Source organism: Puma concolor, chromosome B3 (assembly GCF_028749965.1).
Source record: "Puma concolor isolate L17-30 chromosome B3, mPumCon1.1.hap2, whole genome shotgun sequence".
Classification (NCBI taxonomy): domain Eukaryota; kingdom Metazoa; phylum Chordata; class Mammalia; order Carnivora; family Felidae; genus Puma; species Puma concolor.
In genome coordinates this window covers 95997259-96017197 of record NC_141672.1, presented here as the reverse complement: position 1 = coordinate 96017197, position 19939 = coordinate 95997259, and the positions used below count along the sequence as shown (strand labels likewise).

At 42.9% G+C, this 19939-nt stretch overlaps 1 protein-coding gene across 1 annotated transcript in view; it reads right to left on the bottom strand.

Annotated features, from left to right (window-relative positions):
- The window catches only part of LOC147580221 (uncharacterized), a 132895-nt gene that overhangs the window by 85134 nt on the left and 27822 nt on the right, over nucleotides 1-19939 (bottom strand). The window contains exon 3 of the mRNA XM_086710683.1: nucleotides 2287-2408. The gene's annotated coding sequence lies outside the window, so the exon portion shown is untranslated. The remainder of the gene's footprint in view (nucleotides 1-2286; nucleotides 2409-19939) is intronic.

The following is a 19939-nucleotide window of genomic DNA, read 5'->3' as shown; positions in this document are numbered from 1 at the left end:
AATAGGCGACTGGATAAGGAAAATGTACACACACACACACACACACACACACACACACACGTGTGTGTGTGCGCGCGCGCAATGGAATATTACACAGCCATTAAAAAGGATGAGATCATGCCATTTGAGACAAGATGGATGGACCCAAAAGGTATAATGCTAAGTGAAATAAGTCAGATTGAGAAAGACAAAGATCATGTGATTTCACTCATAAATGGAATCTAAAAATGAATACACAAACAAAAAGCAGAATCAGAACTATAAATACAGAGAACAAACCGATGGTTGCCAGAAGAGATAGTGGTACAGAGATGGGCAAAATGGGTGAAGGGCAGTGGGAGATACAGGCCTCCAGCTATGGAATGAGTAAGTCACAGGAATAAAAAGCAGAGCATAAGGAATACAGTTAACGATACTGTAATAGTGATGTAATAAGATAGACGGTCGCTACACTTATGGTGAACATAATCTAATATACAAACTTGTCAAATCACTAAATTGCACACATGAAACTAATGTAATATTGTGTGTCAACTATATTTAAAAAAATAATAACACACTCTGGGTAAATTTCAAACCTCTGTGCTTCAGTTTCCTTATCTATATAATATTAGGATAGTAGTAATAACTATGTCATAGGCCGCTATGAGGTTTAAACAATGTAATACAGATATCAAACATAACGGTGGCTTGAACATATGGCTCAAAAATATAACCAATTGTTGTGGCACCTGGGTGGCTCAGTTGGTTGAGTTGGACTCTGGATTTCAGTTCAGGTCATGATCCCAGGGTTGTGGGATCGAGCCCCATGTTGGGCTCTGTGCTGAGTGTGGAGCCTGCTTAAGATTCTCTCCCTTTCTCTCTCTCTCTCTGTCTCTCTCTCTGTCTCTCTCTCTCTCTCTCTCTCTCTGCCTCTGCCTCTTTCCCCCTCTCCCCTTCTACCCCTCTCCCCCACTGGTTTGTGTGTGCTCACTCTCTTCTGAGATAGAAAAAAAATTTTTTAAGATTAGCACTTATTGATACTAATACTATTAGTGAAGGAGAGAGCATAGATAAATCTGAACACATATGTACCAAATGCTAACAATCTAGGTGGAGGGATCATGGGTGATTTTAATATCCTTTCTTTTGTTTAATTATATTTTCTGATACTTTTAACAGTGAATATGGATTACTTGTATGATAAAAATTAAGCTAGAATGCTGCCTCAAATCCTTTTATGGATGAAATATAATTATCTGATGAAAGTTTAATGAACATGAAATTGAATTAGTCATTAATTGAAAGCTAGCAGGCATCAAGGGAAGAACAAGTCACAGAAAGGTGGTGGGCCAGGTCCAGGGGAGTGGACAGTCTGGAAGAGTCGGGGAGCCCCTCAGAGAGGAAAGAGGCCTCTGAAAGCTCTCGAGTACAGCCTGCCCTGCACAGCCGGCCTTTCTGCTTCCTCTTTCTTTTCCTTCATTACAGAGGTTCAGTCCTTGCCTAGCCTTTTTATTCTCAATACATTTTCTCCTTAGAAGACAGTAGCCTCTCAAAATAGCCTCAGTTGTCACTCACCCAAGGACAACCCCCACACCACATCTCCAGTCCCCACTGCTGCCCAAGCTGTCTCCCAGGGCAATTTCAACTTAGCATGCTTGTTTCCACCTTAGATCTCAATGTATGTAGAGTGGCATGAATCCTCTCCCATCCCCATGATGATGCTAATGACTGCCTTTCCAGCTCCACAAGGCCTCCAGTCTCCAGAGTGGAAACACTCCCTCTCCTTCTGCCCTCACAATTGATTCCATTTGACAATATCGACATAGTAAGATGTTATGTACCAGTCACTGGGGTTAGAAAGACAAAAAAAGATATGTGAGCTCTGCTCTCAAGAATCACATGCTTCTGCCAGTATTCCTGCCTGGAGTGTCATTTGATCATTTTTTCCCTCAGTAAACTCCTATTCACCCTTCAATGCCGAGTCAGATGTTACTTCTTTTATGACACTTTTTCCAACTTCTTCCTCTGAGGCCTTAGTTTGGAACCTGTTGCCTTGTATTATGATTCATTTCTGTGGAAGAGGCTGCTAATTGTCCCCCAGTATTTAGTATCTTCTTTTGTCTCAAAGCAATAGACTCTCTAAATCTTAGCATAAGAAATGACCTCCCAGAATAAAGATTACATTTCCCTGCCCCCACTCCTTGCAGTTAGTTGTGGCAAACTGACCAAATTTCAGTCAATAGGATGTGAAATAAAGTGAGGTAGACAACCTCCAGGGAGAAACTCTGAGGAGAAACTTCTTACCCACTTCTTCCATCCATCTGACTGGAGCAAAGATGTAGTGAAAGCCATACTGGTTCAGGCAGATGAGGTCAACAACTGAGGAGCAGAGCCACTGCTGGAAAACTAGAATGCCTACCTTCAGCCTATTAAATAAAAGAGAAACAAATGATTTTATTTAAGCCACTGTTATTCTATGTCTCTGCAACAGGGAGCTAAACCTATTTCTTTTTTTTTTTTTTAATTTTTTTTTCAACGTTTATTTATTTTTGGGACAGAGAGAGACAGAGCATGAACGGGGGAGGGGCAGAGAGAGAGGGAGACACAGAATCGGAAACAGGCTCCAGGCTCTGAGCCATCAGCCCAGAGCCCGACGCGGGGCTCGAACTCACGGACCGCGAGATCGTGACCTGGCTGAAGTCGGACGCTTAACTGACTGCGCCACCCAGGCGCCCCTAAACCTATTTCTTAAATAATAGACCTGCCTGATCCACACCCCCTACCAAGGTTGTATATAATTCCTGAAAGCATTGCATACATGTAACTGGAGTCTCCAAACAAGAGGGAAAAAAGCATGAAGCAGATAAGATATTTGAGACATAATTGTTGAGATGTTTCCAAAATGGATGAAAAACCTCAAGCTATAGATTTAAGAAGGTATATAATCTCTAAGTAAAGTAAATACAAAGAAGACCACACCTACACATATCATAATAAAACTTCTGAAAAACAAGACAAAGAGAATATCTCAAAAGCAGTCAGGAAAAAAAAAGACACGTTTATTTGCCCAATGCTTGGCACAGAGCAAGACCTTCAAAAGTATTTGTTTAATAAATGAACTATGGCTTGGGTGAGTGTTTGATAGACTAAGATCATCTTGTTGCCCAACATGCTCTGGTGGAAACAGCACTGGAATGGGTATCAGGAGACCTGATTTCTAATTCCAGCTCTGCCTTAATTAGCAGGATGAAACTAGACAACCACTTCCCCTCCAGACCTCTGCTTCCTTGCTATAAAGTGAGGGAGCCAGATTTCTGTTCCTGAGAAAGGCGGAGTAACTTGTAACCAACCCTCCCACTGAGAACATCTCAAAAAGCTAGATGAGATACAAAAGGCAAGGAAGGAAGGAAGGAAGGAAGGAAGGAAGGAAGGAAGGAAGGAAGGAAGGAAGGAAGGAAAAGAAAGAAAGAAAGGAAGAAAGAAAGAAAAACAAAGAAACAAAGAAAGAAACAAAGAAAGAATGAGAGGAAGGAGGGAGGGAGGGAGGGAGGGAGGGAGGGAGGGAGGGAGGGAGGGAGAAAGTTAAAGATGTTGGAGAGAGACTTTGGCATGCAGGACTTGAGGAAACAGAATCTCAGAGAGAAGAAAACCAAGTGAAGTGATTGAGTTGAATGCTCTGCCAGAACTTTGTCCCATAACGTTCTTGCTGATTCATAGTTCAAGGCGAGTGGATACAAAGCCAAGTAGAAAGAGGAACCTAAGAGTTTAGTGAGCTAACCTTGGCTCTCAGCAGCTGCACAAGGTTGAGGAGACAAAAATTGGAATGTGTCTAAAACAGTTCCCTTGCCCTGGAAGCTATAAAAGTTCTAATTTGAAGTAAAATCTAATAAGTCATAGATGTGCGTTATAACCTGAGGTAACCACTAAGAGAATGCATAATAACAAGCTAATAGAAGAGGAAATGGAATGATAAAAAAAAAAAAGGTATTTGATTTATCCATAATCTATGGAGACAGAATGCACATTTGTCTTAACTAGGGAAGAGGGGAGGGGAAAATGGGCAGTGACTGCTTAAGGGGCATGGGGTTTCCTTTGGAGGTGATGAGAATGTTTTGGAACTAGAGAGAGAGGAATGGTGGTTGCACAACATTGTGAATGTACTAAGTTAACTTTAAAGTGCTTAATTTTATGTTACATTAATTTCACTTCAATAAAAATTTTAAAATACAAAAATGTTCAAAATAGCTGATTTATCTAACAGAAGGCAGGAAAAAAAAAGAAAAAGGACTAGAGAACAGATGGGACAAAAGAAATAAGAAAAGTAAGATGGTAAAATTAAACCCACTGAATCAATAATTATATGAAATGTAAATGGCCTAATAGGTCAATCAAAAGACAGAAATTATCATAAAACCCAACAATATACTGCTTTTAAAAACACACCTTAAATATCAGGGTACAAGTAGGTCAAATGAAGGAAGGAAAAAAAGATATGCCATATAAGTCTAAACCTAAGGAAAACAGGGGAGCTGAACTAATACCAGACAAAGTAAACTTTGAGGCAAGAAGCATTACCAGAGATAAAGAGGAACAACTAATATGATAAAAATTCAGTCCACCAGGAGGCCACAGCAATTCTAAATTCAATTGCATTTCATAGCACGACTTCAAAAATATGAAGCAAAACTTGGCAGAATTTAAAAATATGTATGCACTCTAGAGTCATGATGGAAGGTTTAATATGCCTCTCAGTAACTGATAGAACAAACAGGAAAAATCACAAAAATATCCCAGATTTGAACACTATAATATGTAACTTGATCTAATTAACTTACAATGAATGTTGCACCCAACAACAGTAAGACACACATTTCTCTAAGTTTACCAAAGTTTTACATGTACCAAAATTGATCGTCCATGGGGCCATAAAGCAAGTCTTGACACAATCCAAAGAAGTGAAACCATACAGAGTATGTTCTCTGACCACAGTAGAATTAAGCTAAAATCAATAACAAAAAGATAACAAGAAAATCCCCGGCTGTTTGAAAATTAAGTGACATACTTCTAAAATGAGGAGGCTAGAACAGATGCTCTCAGGGGTCCCTTCAAGGTCTAAGGGTCTCTAAGTCTGGGCATCTCATTTGCCAAGTTTCTGCTTCACGCTGAGCAGGGCAGGCCATATGGCAATTTTCCTCATGTCTTTAGGGGCTAACGGGATTATCAGCCTTTGTTCATTCTTTCGAAGAGACAGGGAGAGAAATTCCCTGGGCAGAGTGGGACAAGCTCCTACTTGCTCTTCTTCCTCCCTCTGTCTCCCAGGGTTCTGTAGGAAACATTCCAGCAACCAATAACCATTTTTCCCAATGTGGGCACTATGTCACATCACCAGAGAAACTTCCACAGACCTTCCAGATTCCTGTGAGGAGCCCAGTGACAGCAGCTGCCCCATTTCTGAGGCTGTTCACAGGAGGGACAGTGTATTTCGACTATGTATAGACTCCTAGGACAGAACCCAAAGGGACCAAGAGACCAACAGCTTAGGGACATCTTTATTTTCTGAACTCTCAGAGCCAGGCCATTTGTGCCCACCTTGTATGGGCTCCTGAAGGTGGCTGGAAGCAAGTCATATAAAATTGGCATGCCCTGATTGGAGGAGTCAGTAGGGCTGGTGTAGAACAGCTCCCAAACTGACAAGAGCTCTATTCAGTCACCTGTCCAGCCTTGCCATGTGCTTATTTACTGGGAAAGATTGAACACTCCTTTATACTAGGGTAAACATGACTGATAAGATCTAACAGGAATCTATACTTCATTCATTCAACATACATCTATTAAGCTCCTACTACCTGCCAGGTACTCTGCTAGACACTAGAGCTACAAAAAGAAAAAGAAAAGAAAAAAAGAAACACAAGAAAAATCATATGAATTTGTAATTAAGAGAATTAAGCTTTAAAGTGTTAGAGAAAGTCTTTTCAAGGGTATACACTAGGACTATTCCAATAGTCTAGCATCTTTCTGAAATCAGAATCTAGGCTACAACCAATCCTGGAGTTTAGGGGAAGATCAGGTCTTACAGCTCCACAGTAAAAATCAAAGAGTGGCCTTCCCCCAGCACTGCTCCTAGCACTAGGGCCCCAGCATCCTAAATTACAAGACACAGACATTTCTGGAGGCCCCTCAAAGAAGACATATGGATATGGGGCATGTGCACTTAGTAACAATAGGCCAAGTCACTAAGACCCACGGATTCATGTTATTGGCACTGTAACAGAGTCTCCTGGTGCCACGGGCTGTGCTGAGGCCTGATGATGGCTCACATGTCATTCTTAGGCAGCACTGTACTTACATTTTCACAGATGGACAAAATGAGCAGATGTGTTCCTGTGGGAGAATGAGGAGGAGACCGGTGCTTGGAATGATGGCTATAGGGACTGGCATGGGGAGAGGGCACAATGGAGTCCAGATGGCTGGGTAGGCAGCAAGGGACCTCAGCCTTCCATGACGGGTTACTGGGCCAGCCTGGGGCTTCCCTGCAGGTAGCTGCGATGTTTGGTGCCTTTTGCCCAGCTGCCCCTCAGTAGCATTCTACCCATACCTCTGCCCCCCAGCTCCTGATCCACCTGTGGCTCTGCACTCAGAGACTGGGGTCTGCACAGATTATCATCAGGCTGACCTCCTTAGCTCTGGAGCCAGGCCACCCTCGGGACCATAAAGCTGACCTGCAGCCTGGATGCCCAGATGAGGTGACTGGCAGCCAAATGGGAGCCAGTTCCATGGTTCATTACAGAATCAAAGTAGAAGAGGTCATTTGGCCAATCCCCCGTGGCTGGGTGAGGAGACAGGGGCAGAGGTCTCCTGACTCCCCAGACCTCGAAAACGTCCTTCCTCTACTCCTTTCCTGTCTGCCATCTAGCAGGTTCCTATGGAGCTGTGAGAAATACAAGCACGGACACACACATGCAAACTGAAGCAGGTAGGCCCATGCACATGTACCTACACACACACAAATGCAGAGTTGAGCCCTGACCCATGGCTGGTGGTCTGGGCGCTGCCCACGTGATAGTGCTCATTTCCTGTTTAGCTTCCCTGAGGCCTGGATGGAGAGCACATGGATGGCCTCGAGGATCCAGGGTAGGACCACAAAAATCCCATCCTGCAGGGTGGGGCAGAGAGTCCCCCAGAGACCAGCAGCCAATCCACACAGGCAGGAAGAGATGACCAGCTCCTTCTCAGTTCCCTCCAGTCCCTCAATATTATTTCCCACCCTGACAAGATGCGCCAAACCTGGCTTCTTGGTGCCAAACCCCACTCCCTACATAAAGGGGAAATGACAACATTCTGAAATGGAAAAAAGATGGATGCCCTCCTCTAAGAAAAGAAATCCTTTTGGGACAGCCAAGGGGGAGGGAAATTAACATTTACTACATGCTCGCCATGCATTTCAACTATGGTTTTGTCCATCGTTTCAGTACTACAGAAAGGGAAACTGAGGCCTCAAATGCTAATTATGCAACTTGCCCAAAGTCATAGCACTACTGAGGGGTGGGGGTCTCTTTATGAGCAGAACACAAAGGCCTAGAGGCCAAGGTGGTGATGCAGCAAAGAAAGAGTATGTGGAAAGGGCAGAGCTGGGTAGAAAAGCAAGTCACTAGGCATTTGAGTTTATTTTTTAAATCTTGAATTCCTAAAAGAAAGGAATGTGCATATGGGATATGTGACATTTCTGGTAAGTTATCAAAAAATAATAGATTTCCCTCCTTCCCCCAGGGAAACCATCCCCAATCTAAGTCTAAATACTGGAGCCCATGATGGAACTGGCATACAACCTTGGACAAGCCACTTGATCCTTTGGAAAGAGGCATACTGGAGACAACCCAGAAATGAGCCAGCAGAAGAAGGAAATTGGAGGCTGCTGCACGAATGACTAATTCTGGGAATGTGGATGCGTGGATGCAGAAGAGCAGAGGGAAACCAGCAGATGCCTGGAAAGGGGGGTGAGGGCTGATGGCCACACCTGTCTCCCTGGGAGGCCTGGGATCAGGGGAGGGTGCTCATTATAATCTCTATGTTGCTAAAACCTCATCTGATCCCATTACTGCCCCTGGCAGGGCCTGGGGCCTAGGAGGTATTCAGTGATGAGTTAGGAAAAGAGCAAAAAGGAGATGGAATCCTGTGCTCAATTGGAGAAGGTAGGGTTCTAAGAGGTTCCTAAAAGGCTAATGTCTTTGGCACAAAGTACATGTTCAATATCTATTTACAGCATGAATTAATAAATCAGGACATCTAGTTTCTGACCCAACTCTGCTTCTCCATGAATCTAAACTAATCAATTTAGCTTCTCTGGGTCTCTACAGTAGAGACTGGACCAGACAACCTCCAGCTCAAGTGCTCTACGGCCCCACGGTGTACCTTCTCATGAAGGAGAGTGGGGTTGACACAATAGGACATGGAGTCTGGACACCAGCCCAGGGGCCAAGAATCTTCTCTAAAGGATTACAGGAAACAATGCAAAAAAATTATCTAATATTTCTCATCCCCCCCCCACACACACACATATACACCCCACTCCTTCTCATCTCCGAGATCACCCTTACCAGCCTGGTAAAGGTTACAGCATGGCGTGCCAACTCAGGAATGCCTAATCCCAAGCCCCCAACAATCCCTCAAAGACTCCCATCTATGCGGCCCTGTGTTACATCGAATATGAGATCCATTTCCCAGCTTTTCCTCAGGCATCCTATCCTTCATCTGTGCCCACCACTCATCAAGCCTTCCACAGTGCCAGAGGGACATGGGCGCAGGCTCCAGCCTCATACTCCCTCCCCAACACTTATGGCTGATTGACTTTGGGCAGCCATTTACCCATTCTGACTCAGTTCCTCATCTGTGAAATTGGGTAATAATGCCTACCCACAGGCTTTTTGCAAAAATTAAATGAGAGAGTGAACATAAAGTGCCCTGCATGCTGCAATGGGGGTATTGCAGTAGGAGAGATTGGGCTCAACTCCCAAAACAACAAGGGCAAATCAGGATTTACAGCCACTGACCAGAGTAAGGAGTCAGTGGATGGAAAACTACTAAGAGGAGACATCACAGGTAGGAGATTTTTGCTAAACCGACTTAACAGGATTCTTGCTGAAGGCAGGTCAGGGTGATCAGATACCAAGGGTGTGTGGAATGAAGAATGTGATCATACATCAAGGGTGATCACATATCACAGATGGGGGATTTCTTCAAACTGACTTAGCAGGATTTAGGATTCAAAAACTGGGCTTAGCAAGTATAGACACAGAAGCCCACAGTCAAGGCTTAACCAAAAACAGGGGTCAAAGAAACCTAACTGCCGTTTGGTCAAGGGGAGGATCTTGGTCACCTGCCGTGATGGTCCAGCTAACAGTTATCAAGTGAGACACTAAGACTTAGTGTTCTGAATCTTCAAAATAATCTTGGAAGGCAGGGACGAGAATCATCATCCCTGTTTCACTGATAAGGAAATGAAGGCACCAACAGGTTAAGTATCTTGCCCAAAGTCAGACTGCTAGTCAATGACAGAACTGGGATTGGAACCCAGAAAATCTGGCTCCAAAGCCCATAGCCAGCTGACACGACTTCTCATCTCATCCATTCTTTGATAGATTTCATGCTTAATTATTCTCTCTACCACCAGTCTGGGGCACAGAGACCCAAAGAGATAGGGCTCTCATACCATCCTGTTTTTTAATGGACCATCCCTTCACATCCTTAATAGGTACTTTGGGGCCTAGAAAGATAAGCCATTGTAATGATTGCTCCATAATGTGATTTGACCAACAAAAACATTGGTACACAAAAGAAGAAACCAGAGCAGATTTCTGCATTAGTTTCTATTTTTGTTGGGTTCTGCTTTTGTCTGATAATAAGGGGGATGAGACTGAGCCTGAGAACTCATCTGCAGCAAGAATTTTTTATTACCAGAGCCTGGAAAACAAAATGAGTTTTAATTTCTTCCAATTTTATTTCAACTTTGCCAGTGGACATCTGTGCTCATGGACTTGGAAGCCATAATACAAGGCTAACACTTTCCAATAATTTTCTTTTGATAATTTCTCTGACAGTGTTGAAAAAAAAAAGGCCCAAACATGGATTAAACATCACATGACAATACTTTCCCAATTCTATGTAGCAAACTGATACTTTCCTTTTTCTACCAAGATAAGGGGGAGGGAGGGGGAATTATTTAATAGGAAAAACAGCAGGCTAGGCATGAGGGAACTTGGGTTCTCATTCTGGCTACCTACTTTCTAGCTGTGTGACCTGGGGTAGGTGACTCACCTCTCTGAGTGTCTGTTTCCAAAATGGGAAATGAGATGTTTAGACTACCCTGACCCCAAAGACTCTCCCAGCTCTGTAATGTCCTGAGTGATACAATATGGTGCCAAGAGACCTTCACAGTGTCAGCATTGTGGTTTTGGGCCTAGTTTGAGTTTACCTGGCTGACTGGCTAACCTAGAGGGGGTAATCCACAATTAGCTGTGCACATTTATGAGCATAAAAAAGGCAACATTCATGTCAGGGATCTCACATGACAGACAACATAAGTGAGGGCATCTGGCTGCGCAAGTAGATAATAGGGAGTGGTGTGGACAGTGGTGAACAGTGTCTCTGAAGGTAGCAGCTATGAAAATGCAGGCCTAGGGTGACCACAGTTTGATTTTTCAATAGAAGATTAAAGTCTAGATTTTTATGAGATTTCTCAATTTTTAAAACACTACTGGGACCCAGTTAGCAAATCCCAGGTTACATGTGCTAGATCTCCATGCCCTTCTCTTTGCTCCCAGAGTGCTCTGGACTTCCCCTTTCGAGCAGACCATCCATCCTATATATTCATCTGTCTCCTTGCTGAGCTCAGACCATTTGAGAGTCATGAGTTCTATGTCAGTCTTGAGTAATAGTAAATATTTACAGTCAATAGTAAATGGAATAAAGTGTTCTTATTATATACAACTGAAGCCTCACAAATTACCACAGATTGTATGGCTTAAACATTACAATCTTTTTTTTTTTCCTCTCAATTCTGGAGGCTGGAAGGTCCAAGATCAAGGTTCTACCAGGGTTTAGTTTTGGGGGAGGCCTCTCTTCATGGCTTTCAGACAGCCACCTTCTTGCTATGTCCTCACATGGCCCTTCCTCAGTGCATGAGCTAAGAGAGAAAGTGATCTCTTCAGAGCCCCTTCTTATAGGGACATTAACCCTACTGGATCAGGGCCCTACCCTTATGATCACATTGAACCTTACTTCCTTAGAGTCCCCATCTCCAAATATACACTGAAGGTTAGGGCTTCCATGTATGAACTGGGGTGAAGGATACAAACATTCAGTCTGTAACACTCACCTAATTCCAATCCACAAGAATTTATTGAAGGGCTGGGGAGGGAAAAGACAAGAAACTGAGTCCAGAGGGCAATGGTGCCAGGAGATGCAGAGGCCCTCTGCCAAGCTTGTTTGTGCCTCTGCCCCTTCCTAGTGGCCAGCACTTCCTTGCACCAAGGCTGCTACTGAAAACAGCCCTCACTCGTCACCTTGCTGATGCTCCTCACTCTTCTGCTCTTACCTACTTAGCTGAACGATGGGCTCTCCCAGGACCACAACCCTCAGCTTTCTGACAGGCCAATGCACATGGAGAACTGGCTGGGCCACCGCCAGCATACACATGCATCATCTGCCTTCCTTACCACAAACCTGCCAGGGAGACAGCATTATCTTTACTTTTCTAATGAGAAAACTTGGGTCCAGGCAGGTGGAGTAACAGGCCAAGGTCTCATGGCTTGTAAATGGCAGGGCCCAGATCTAAACCCAGTCTGCTTGGCAACAATGCCCCTGCTCCACCCCTTGAGCCTGACTGCTTTCTTGCCACTCACCCTATCCACCAGGTGTCCTGTCCCCAACCTAGAACTTTCAGATGGTAAGAGTCAGCACCTGAACTCCAAACTTGGCTCCTCACCTTCTCCAGATTCTGCCCCTTCCAAAGGAAGACACCTCATGCCCCAGCTGATCACCATTTCCCCTCAGAGCCAGCTGCACGTAGGTAGTGATCCATGGTGACTAGCTTCTGGGGTCCCAGCAAGACCGCCTCCCACAGAAGTGGTTTCTTAACACCCTGCTTTCTGATGCTGCAACTTCCATTTTTTTAGCTTCCTAAGTCAATCCCTGATAATGAAGCTTGGCTAATCATCAGAATCATTCAGGAAGTCTTTTTTTTTTTTTTTAATTTGTTGAAAAAGCTCATTGGTTTCCCTCCTGTTTATAAAAGTAACAAATATTTATTATCAAATTTTGAATAATATATAAAGATAAAAGGAAGAGACTAAAACTCACCTGAAATGCCACTCTGCAATAACCATCACAGATACATCTATTACCATAAATTCACGCATTTTGTTAGGAATGCATGTTATAGATACATGTAACTTTTATGTGGTCTTATCACCCATGCTGTTTTTTTTATTGCTACCTCTTTAAATGTAGTACCCGGGGCAGGGGGTGGCAGGGGGATTACCGTTTTATTCTACCTCTGACCCCTTTGGCCCATAGTCCTTGGTCCAGGTCACCAATGTTAACAACCTTTCTCTATGTTCATCAATCATAAGTAGATATGCAGACAGGCATAGGATGATGATGATGATGGTGACAATAATGAGAAGTTTAAAAGGGAGATGTGGATTATCCTTGATTTAGCCTTTTATTTTTATTTTTAATATATTTTTAAATGTTATTTATTTTTGAGAGAGAAAGAGAGAGCACGCGAGTACGCATAAATTAGGGGAGGGGCAGAGAGAGAGGGGGAGAGAAAGAGAATCCTAAGCAGGTTCCTTGCTGACAGCAGTGAGCCTAATGCAGAGCTCAAACTCATGAACCATGAGATCATGACCTGATCTGAAGTGGGACACTTAACCAACTGAGCCACCCAGGTGCCCCTGATTTATCCTTTTATAAAAAGGAATCATATACATTTCTCTGAGTCTTGATTATCATTTAATAATACCTCATAGGAATACCTCTTAGTCATCTTTTCTAAAACTACAAAACACTCCATTATGTTGATAATTATAATCCATTAAACCAGTCCCCCATTGATGGGAACTTTATGTCTTATTTTTGTCACTATGAATAACAATGCAGTAAACATCCCAAGACATATCTATCCATACTCTCTTCTATTCTATGAAAGAGAGACTCTGGAATGGCACTGTTAGGTTGAAATGATGTGTGTTTTTTATTTTCTTCACTCATTCCAAAATGTTGTAGCAATCTGCATTTCTACCAAGAGTGTGGAACTATATTCTCTACTGCTTCCCACTGGTAGTGTTATCAGGCTTTAACTTCTCATAATCCAGTAGGTAGAAACTGATATCCCATTGTTATCTGCTTGTGCTTTTCCCTGCCTACCAGAGAGCTTGAACATCTTTTACTGTTCATTGGTCATTTGGGTTTGCACTTCTATGAACAGTCTGTCCTTATCCTCTGCCTATTTTTCATTGGATTGTTTGCCTTTTTGTTATCAATTTATAAGATATGAATCCACTGGGATAGAGAGAAGCTCACAGTTTGCTTAACCTCTTTCTCCATCCTCCCAGGAGCAGCCAGACTACATGCACCAGCCTCCCTCCTGCTTAGACATATCCACAGACTGAAGTGTAGCTGGTCAAGTGTGGGGAGAAGCACTGTGTTCTACTCCCACAAAACTGCCCCCTGGTGAGCCTCCCTGTCTTTCCCCCAACAGCTTTTGAAGCCATGTGTTAAAGACAGAGGCACACAAAATGGAGGGAGCCCGGGTTCCTGAATCTCTGCCTAGAAAAGAGCTGCTGGCCAAACAAGACCACCCATTGTGGACCACTTATGAGTGACAACCTCATAGCTACTGTGTTAAGCCATAAAGAATGACGGGTTTATATGTACAGCAGTTAGTGGTGCCCTAACTAATACACCCACCACCTGCCATGTGTGTTATAACTCTTTTCCCCAAACTATCATTTGTGTATCCACTTTGCTTGTAGTAAAATGTAAATTTTAAGATGCCTATATTTTCTTGTACTCTTGCATTTTATAGCTTCTATATTTTCTGTCTAAAATGGTCTCTTGGAAGCTTTTCAGAAGTACTGATTCTAAAATCCATCCTAGAAATTTCTGCTATAAGCAAAGTGGAGTGGAGCCAGGAAATCTAGATATTTTTAAAGCTCCCTGGAGGATTCTCCTCCTTTCCCAGGATTGAGAGTGTTGCTTAGGCCAGTAAGGTGGCAGCCCCTTCCACAGTGGAAGTAACTCTGGGGGTAACGACCAGCCCTATCACCCACTGATGGCTCTGAGAATCAGCTTACCTGTCATCTAAAAGTAGATTCCTAGAAGCATTTGGAGAGAGCCTAACCTGAAGCTAGGTGTTAGCCCATCATTGTGGGGAGGCCCTAAGTTCAAATCCTGACTCTTCCATTTGTTAGTATGTGCCCTTGGGCAAGAAACTTAACTTCTCTGGGCCTCCTTTCTCCTTCCCTACAAAATGAGGGTTCCTACGTTGTGACTTTAACTTTAAGGGTCAAGGCAAAGATAAAGATACATATAAAATACTTAATCCTAAAATTGGTATATGGGAGAAGCCCCCCAAAATTGTTACTGTTAACTCTATATTAGAGAGACACTAAATACCTTGCCTATATGTACACATTAAAATACACACACACACACACACACACACACACACACACACACACACACACACAGAACGGTTTAGCTTTACAAGCATAGAACGATTCCAGAAATTCTCTGAATCTCTCAAAGTTTGCTTAATTCTATGTGTGTTGTATTGGAATATTTGTGCATGTGTGTGAGTTTGTGAGGTGTGGTATGTTTATGTATTTGTGTGTGTGTGTTAACGCATGTGTGTGAAAAGCATTACGTTTAAGTGTAAGGACTACAAACTCTTCAAAAAAATGTAGATGCTGTGACAACAATGCATGAATAACTGTTTAGGGTGGTTTCTGACTAAATCAACAGAAACTGATGATACATAGATATATACAACTCAAATCTATTGGGGGGTGACCCTGTGCCAGACCATGTGGTAATAAGGGTGTTATTTGCTCTCTATTCACCCATGAATAAGCCCATGAAATTGTATGTTACTATTCCCACTTACAAGATGAGGAAACTGGAGCTTAGAGAGGCTTAAGTAGTCACACGGCTATGAAAGGGTAGAGTCAGAGTGTGCCCCCAAATGCAAGGTTTCTTTTGGGGATGATGAAATTTTTCTAAAATTAGATCATGGTGATGCGTGCACAACTCTGAATATATTGCTGTTATACACTTCAAAATGGTGAATTTTATGATATGTAAATTATATCTCAATAGAGCTATTAAAAAAAAAAGTGCACCCAGGTCTGCCTGACTCCAAAACTAGATTTGTGTAAAATGTTTTCTGGTTTAAAAAAACCTGTCTTTAATGTGCATCACTTTGTTGATGTCCAAACTGCCCCTTCTTCTCCCAACACCACAAAGTAGCTGTTGAACCCCACAGGACTGCGGGAGGGAAAGGATAAATAAACAAAGCCAAAACTCTTGTGTGGCCTCTCAGGCCAGATGATCAGCAAAACCACAGAGAGGCCAGGAGTGGGTGTCGAAGTCAGGAATCAGAGTGGGGTGTGTGGGAGAGCGGGCAGCCAGGGCAGATGGTGCCCTTCCACACTCACCAAAACTTCCACAAATCCTCTATAGTCCATTTACAATGTGGGCTGGCTAGGCTTAGCTTAAAACTCAAATCTGGGGAGGTGGGGCCTGGGTGGCTCAGTCAGTTAAGTGTCCAACTTCAGCTCAGGTCATGATCTCACAGTTTGTGGGTTTGAGCCCCACATTGGGCTCTGTGCTGATGGCTCAGAGCGTGGAGCCTGCTTCAGATTCTGTGTCTCCCTCTCTCTCCCTGACCCTCCCCCGCTTGTGTTCTCTCTTTCAAAAATAAATAAACATTAAAAAAATTTTTTTAATTAAAAAAACAACCTCAAATTGGATCTTGTGGATCCCACCAAAAACCCTCCACAGTTCCACAGCTTTGCATTTAGAGTTAAACATGAAGCCTTTATCACAAAACCCAAATCCCTTAAGACCCAAGGCCACATGACCCCCTGTTCTCTAGCCACTCCAAGACTGCACAGTCAGTCCCCCAACTGCAAGTGGGTACTCAAGTCCTCATGCTTCTGCCTCCTTACACTGTTCCTCATCTTGCTCCTGTGAAGGATCCTACTCAGCTTCAGATTCCATTTTAACATTTTCTGTGTTGTCCTCCTCTGCCCTCTCTCTCGCCCAGGGCCCCCACCTCCTAGCTCTCCACTTACACTTCCTTCAGGTCCTTATTTTTGCATTTTTCACATGACATTGTCACCATTTGTTTCTTGCCATCTTCCTCCTCTCTCTGCAGCCCTATCACTACAGATCCACAAAGCCAGCTGCCCACTTCACCTCTCCACTTAGAAGAGGCACAGGCACTGTTTTGGGCTGAATTGTGTCCTCCAAAAAGACGTGTTGAAGTGCTGACCAACCCCAGGTCCCTGTGAGTATGATCTTACCTAGAATAGGGCCTCTACAGATGTAATCTATAAAGAACTTATCAAACTCAACACCCAAAAAACAAATAATCCAGTGAAGAAATGGGCAAAAGACATGAATAGACACTTCTCCAAAGAAGCCATCCAGATGGCCAACCAACACATGAAAAAAGGGTGAACATCACTCATCTTCAGGGAAATACAAATCAAAACCACAATGAGATACCACCTCACACCTGTCAGAATGGCTAACATTAACAACTCAGGCAACAACAGATGTTGGTGAGGATGTGGAGAAAAAGGATCTCTTTTGCATTGTTGGTGGGAATGCAAGCTGGTGCAGCCACTCTGGAAAACAGCATGGAGGTTCCTCTAAAAATTAAAAATAGAATTACCCTATGACCCAGCAATTGCACTACTAGGCATTTACACAAGGGATACAGGTGTGCTGTTTCAAAGGGACACATGCACCCCCATGTTTATAGCAGCACTATCAACAATAGCCAAAGTATGGAAAGATCCCAAATGTTCATTGATGAATGAATGGATAAAGAAGATGTGGTATATATATACAATGGAGTATTACTCAGCAATCAAAAAGAATGAAATCTTGCCATTTGCAACTACATGGGTGGAACTGGAGGGTATTATGCTAAGTGAAATTAGTCAGTCAGAGAAAGACAAACATCATATGACTTCACTCACATGAGGACTTTAAGAGACAGAACAGATGAACATAAGGTAAGGGAAGTAAAAATAATAAAGAAACAGGGAGGGGGACAAAACATAAGAAACTTTTAAATAGGGAGAACAAACAGAAAGTTACTGGAGGAATTGTGGGAGGGATGAAGGGCTAAATGGGTAAGGGGCTTTAAGGAATCTACTCCTGAAATCATTGTTGCACTGTATGCTAACTAACTTGGATGTAAATTGAAAAATAAATAAATTATTTTTAAAAAAGATGAGATCATACTGACTCAAGTGGACCTGCCTTCAATTTGACTGGTGCTCTTGCAAAAAGAGAAGACACAGGGACGAGAGATACACAACGAGAATAGCATGTGATGATGGAGGCAGAGACTGGAATGATGCAGCTATAGCCAGGGAACCCCAGAGACTACCAGCAACCACCAGAAGCTGGAAGCCGCAAAGAAGGATCCTTCTCTAGAGCTTTCACAGAGAGCGTGGCCCTGCTGATATCTTTATTTCAAACTTCTATCCTCCAGAATCATGAAAGAATAAATTTCCATTGCTTTAAGCCCCTCCAGTTTGTGGTAGTTTGTTACAGTAGCCCTAGTAAACTCATAGAAACACCATATACCTACATCAAGGTGAAGGCTAGCAGAATATGCCACCTCAAAATAATGCCACGTTGACATAAGGATTATTTTGAGCTGAAAGGAATTAAGAAGCAGATACAAGCTCTCCTCTACTTGTCTAAATTCGGGACATAAATTTGTAAAGATGTTCCCGCTCCCCTCTCCACCAGGATGGACAGAAGTTCATCACTAGAGACAACTCCAGGCCCTCATCCACTCAGAGATGGCACCAAGGAGCCTACATTACAAACTATTAACTGTCCCTTCTCTTCTACTAGTTACACCATATATTTGCCCTCCTACAGCTTGTTGCCCTAGAAACTCAAAGTCCTTTTCCATTGTCATGTCACTTCCCTAAAAATATATTGGTTTTTCGTTTCTTTGTTTTTAAGATGTTGTATAAGCCCAAGTTCTAGCCACTCCTTTGAGTTACTCATCTCTGGGTACTCCCATGTGTATGTGTAATGCAATGTCAATAAACTTCTGTTTATTTTTCTCTTGTTAATCTGTCTTTTGTCAGTGCAATTTACAGAGTCCTAGCCAGTGAGCCTAAGATGGGTAGAGGGAGAAAGATTCTCTCCTCTACAAGGGCCAAATCTGATTTCATAACTGTGTTTCCAAACTGGCCTCTTTGATCACTTTTAGCACACCTAAACCTGTTACATTAGCCAGAAATCCACAAGCAGTGCAGCCAACTTCCTTGCCCTCATATCCCCATTTCCAATTCATCAGAGTCTTGTTGATTTTATATGCTAAATATCTCTGGAAACTGCTCCCTTCTCTCCAGCTCCACTGTACCAACCTTGTTAATCACCTCTCACTGGACTACTGGCCTCCCCACACCCATTCTTGTGCCCCCCATATTTCTCCACACCACAGCCACAAGGTCATTGAAAAAGAATTCTGATCATGGGTCCCCATGCCTGCTTAAAACACTTCCTGATTTCCCACTGCTCCCTAGGAGGAAGACAAAACTTTCTCCTCCAGCACAGTGGGTGCCACCTTCTGTCTCCCTCTGAGATCAGCTGCTTTTTGATCTTTGGGGGGTTCTTTTAATATCCACACTCCCCCACCCACAGACCTTTTACTTCTACCTCTCTAGTTCCTAACTCCCAGCAACATTTCTTATATCCCTTTTTAATCCCCTCTCTTCCTCCAAACATTCTCCAGAACCTCTTATTTGCCATATGCCCATTTGCCCCCACATGTCTTTCTTTTCCTCCTCTCTCCCTGCACTTGATTAAAAAAAAAATCAACTTCAGTTTTCTGGCTAAGCTCTTCCCATTCCCCTCCAGCCTCTTTGCTACAGCATGAAAGTCCTGGAACCCTTCTGACAAATGGAAACGTTCTAATCATGGGAAGTCGGGAGAAAAGGGGTAGGAAGGGGAATAGGGATCAAAAGTTACTGCATAAAGACAGCATCCACCTAGTCAATAGGAGAGGAGGGAGTATTCAAGTCTAAGTATCTTTTGGGAGATAGGGTAAATAGGAAAAAGTGGAGTTGTAGGAAAATGTCTACAGTTATTGATCTTACTCTAAAATGCTGACTATTCCAAAAGGTCCTAGCTATTATGATCCACACAGAGAAAACATGACATCGATACACACAAAACCATCATCAGATAGGTAGGATACCACACAGTGTTTTGATGTTTGGCAACAAGTGGCTAGATGGACAAATTCAAGCATAGGGGATAGTGGTGAGCTGTTTGATTATGTGTCATCAGAGCCAGGCACGAAAGATGGTGAGTGATAAACAACACTGACAAAGAAAGCTAAATTTTTGTGATTTTTCTGAAGGTTAATGAGTTATGAGTCAACCATTTCCAAGTAAACAGTTCAAGCTGCATATCTAGGTCTTTGGGCAATAGTTAAAAATAAAGGAATACATTTGTATTTTCATTCACTTTTACTTTATTTTAGACAGAACTCCAGACTTGCAGAAAATTTACAAGAACAGCTAGTTATTTTATAAAATGTCCTCAATTTGGGTTTGTCTGATACTTTGTCATCATTGGGTTCAGATTATGCCCCTTTGGTAGGAATGCCACATAAGTGGTGCTGAGCCCTTCT